General features: G+C 38.2%; 1 long non-coding RNA gene across 1 annotated transcript; it reads right to left on the minus strand.

Moving 5' to 3' along the window:
* Window positions 1-863: 863 nt before the first annotated feature.
* On the minus strand, window positions 864-3705 carry LOC143272691 (uncharacterized). The gene is made up of 4 exons (XR_013050308.1): window positions 3583-3705; window positions 1804-1836; window positions 1092-1214; window positions 864-933 (listed from the first exon to the last, which is right to left on the minus strand). It is a non-coding gene; the product is annotated as an uncharacterized LOC143272691 (long non-coding RNA).
* Between the last annotated feature and the right edge of the window lie 436 nt (window positions 3706-4141).

The raw sequence follows: 4141 nt of genomic DNA on the forward strand, positions 1-4141 counted from the left end.
GCTATACCAGTGTTTGGTGTCTTCAGCAATATGGTCTCAAAATCAAGCTCTGGTGGGCCAACAATAGTAATGGCAATAGCCTGTATTTGGGGGTATCTCCAGGACACCTATGATTGTACCCTCAAAGGGAGGTATCCTGCACCTGACATTGGGTTTTTTGAAGCCATTTATTATTCCTTTATAAGGTGGCTATTCATATAACCCCATCTCTTTTCCTTTGCTGTTTAAAATTACCCAGCAAATTCTCATTCTTTCCTTGATTACGGATGTCTACTCACAAAAGACTGTCTCAGAAAATCAGATATCTTAGGAAATTGTTTCAGATCCACTTTTCTATGTGGTTTGTTGAACACCTCTTGATGAACTAAGATACCACAAGGAAAAAAGTCATGTCTGTAGAATGAATGAAGGGTTGTTACCTCCTTTGCAACAAATTTCCAATCTTATTTATTAGTCCTCTGTCTCCCAGATCTTTTCTTAAATATTTAAACCCAGTTATGGTCAGTAGGTCCTGGAACACATGGGAAACTGAAGTAGAAGTTTAACCTACCAGGAGGAAGGCAATGTATCTAAGGATGATGCCAATCTGCTGTGTTTACCCACTTTTCTTCAATGATCCATGGGAGGAGGGGGTATAATATAACTTAGCTGTTTAGGGATGGCCATTTTACAGTCTCATATTCTCTACCCCTTGACTGGCTATTTCTCAGCTGTGCTGATCACCATCTAGTACAAAAAGAAGCTTCTCTGTTGAGGGCTCAGAGATGCACTAATCTATGGGTATATTGTCAAGTCATTAAGAATCAATTAAATAGTTTGTCTATTTAGCAGAATAACAATAGTAGATCTCCCCTAGAGTACACACCTTATCTAGCCACAGGTTCTTGGCCCAGATAATGATGTCAGGTATGGGTTTCAACTCATGGAACAGACCTTAAATGCAAGCAGAAACTTGGATTATTCCCCTAACATTTGTGTCGCTATGATACCAATGGGTGTGTCTTGCAAGGGCAGTCATTGTTGTAGCTTATAGGGTTCCTAGCTGGGTAAGACTGGAGATTTCTGTTATCCTCCAGTAAAATGCAGAGTACCTTTCAGCACTATGAAAGCTAGCCAGTAAGAATGAAGCTTCTAGATGAGGACCAGATTGAGTTCTCCATGTTCCGTGAATCAAGTGTGTGGTATCTTCAGCAGTAGGGTTTTACTGTCAAATTCTGGGGGAGTAAAGAAGAGCAATAGCATGTAATATTTGGGGGTCTACAAGACCTCAGGTTTCAACAACTACAAAAAGAGATAACACATTCCTGGGACTGGGCTTTGAATTTGTTATCCCTCGGTGTCTAATAGGAGCACCGTTTCCTATGGTATCTAATAGAGGCACTGTTTCTGGTTATAAGGTAACTCCACTTTAACTCCTTATATATGTATATATGTATTTTAGGAATCTTCTACAATAGTAGGTTCCAGATGACTTTTTTGAAATGCTTATAATGGTAGTTATCCATCCCCCTCTATTCTTTCCTCTACCATCCCATCCCATACCCCTCCCATTTAGCCTGTCTTATTCCACTATCCCATTTTAAGCCTTTAACCTAATACCATTGCTTTCTATCTGTCTACCCTGAAAACCCTTCCCCATGGCCCTTTACTGATTTTTCTGACCTCTATGGATATTCTAAATGGGGACACACATATCTGAAGACTCAAAGTTAAAAATCAACAATGAGGAAAAAACATGATGGTTGTATTTCTGTGCCTGGGTTACCTCATTCAGAATGACTGTTTCCAGATCAATCCACTTACATGTGAATGCCATGATTTCCTTTTTCTTGACAGCTGAAAAACATTCCATTGTGTAAATGTACCACATTTTCATTATCTATCGTCAGTTGATGGACATCTCTACTAGCCAACTTGCAATGAATCATCAGTATATACCAAGCAATACTCCATGCACCATACAAAAAATTATCTCACTGAATCTGCATGCCAGTTCTATGAGGTAAGTATTTGTGATGCCCTCATTTGACAGATAGGAAAACAAAGTCTAAGGGAATTAGTTAACTTGTCTACAGTCCCACATGGTAAATGACAGAGCTAGAATTGAACTTCAGCTACTAGATTTCAATCTACTTACCTTTCTTGCTGTGTTACACACATTTTTTATAGTAGGACTTTCAATAAAAGCATTATACGGAATAGTGGGTGCAGAGACAGGAAACACACAATAAACCTAAGGCTAGAGACATTTCTGAAAAAAAAATAAGCTTGGCTAATTTTGATGCATGATTTTTTTAGTTGCAAATTCTTAAAAATAAAGGTTTTACTGAAAAATTTTAAAGAATTTTAAAAACCTACTTTTTCTCAATGCACATCAACCAAGTATTCTTCATTTTATAATATTAAAATCAGCATTGAGTAAGTACTTATTTTATTAAAGAAAGAAAGGGCCTAGAACCTGGGGAAACTCATCCACTTTGGAAATTATTTATTCAAGTTATTTAATTCAACACAAACTTTGAAAGTATTATGACAAACTATCATGAGGCTATATCCTGAGTGAGTACAGAGTTATGGAGCAAAGAATAAACTTAATGACTTCACACATAGTGCTTAAAACTAGCAAAAGGTGTTTCTTTTAAAGCTCTCTTAGTTGAACTTTAATAAAAATATAAAGGAATGTTATTTTGCTTCATTAAAAAAAATATAAGGGCCAAGGGAAGAGGAAAATGTTTTTTGAAATCACCAACTGGTAGACCACCACACCTCACCCTCCACAGTCTCTAGTGATCTGTATTTCATTTGTTTTTCCTAGAAGAACAACTTTTTAACTTTCAGGAATGAGGAGAACACTTGGGGCCTTTCCTTTTGTGTCTGACTTACTTTGCTTAACACAATAGCCTCCACTGTTTGCTCTCAAATTTTGGATATGCAGCTGTCAACCAGAAGACTTATTGTCAATTTACATCCTAAGATGTAATCTTAATATTCAAGAATAGTTTAGTGCTCCTGAAGTGGCCATGTCCTGGCTCTTTGGGGCAGTGCCATCTAAGGTGTATAAAGAATTGACTTTGGACAGAGGGGCTCAAGAAATGGCAAAGTCTCATCTTCTGATTGAGTCTGTCTTAAGTTTGTCATACAAAAAGATTTTTCAGAATCTCCTTTCTAACACAGTAAAAAGTTGAAGAGTCAGGCTGGGGGGCACATGCCTATAGCCCTAGGTGCTCAAGAGGCTGAGTCAGGAAGACCACAAGTTCAAAGCCAGACTGGCAACTTAATGAGCCTCTGCCTCAAACAAGCAAGCAAAACTGATAATGAAGAATTTCTTCTTTGTGTTAAGCTCCAACCAACCCTGTTTCACTGAAGAGTCTCGGGCTGAATTAATGATAAGCATGTATATGGAAAATCAGAAAATAAACATACAAACCAAAAAATATCATTACAAAAGTAAAATGATTATAAGACTAATATAAAAACATTCATTTGACAAATACTTTACAGGCATTTTAAAGCAGGTGAATAAAAAAACTAGAGTAAAATGAAGATGCTCAGAAATGTTCAAAGGCATGAAACTTTCCTCACCAATGATTGACAGAGAGTCCTCTTCTAAAACAAGCCACAACATGGAAGACAGTTTGTTGAAAAGTGGGTAAGTAAAGTCTCTCTTGGGGACTCTCTGGGAGTATGGACATGGTCATAGGTCATTCATAGGGAGTACGAATATGGTCATAGGGAGTATGGACATGGTCATAGGTCATAGGGAGTATGGACATGTCATAGAGAGTATGGACATGGCCATAGGTCATAGGGAGTATGGACATGGTCATAGGTCATAGGGAATATGGACATGGTCATAGGTCACAGGAAGTATGGACATGGTCATAGGTCATAGGGAGTATGGACATGGTCATAGGTCATAGGGAGTATGGACATGGTCATAGGTCACAGGGAGTATGGAAATGGTCATAGGTCATAGGGAGTATGGACATGGTCATAGGTCATAGGGAGTATGGACATGGTCATAGGTCATAGGGAGTATGGACATGGTCATAGGTCAAGTGGGAGAGAGCAGTGAGTCTCAAAGATCTTTCTCCACTGGTGTTTTGTTGAAACCTCTTTTAGATACTCTGACCACAGATTG

This window comes from Peromyscus maniculatus, chromosome 4, assembly GCF_049852395.1.
Source record: "Peromyscus maniculatus bairdii isolate BWxNUB_F1_BW_parent chromosome 4, HU_Pman_BW_mat_3.1, whole genome shotgun sequence".
Lineage (NCBI taxonomy): Eukaryota > Metazoa > Chordata > Mammalia > Rodentia > Cricetidae > Peromyscus > Peromyscus maniculatus.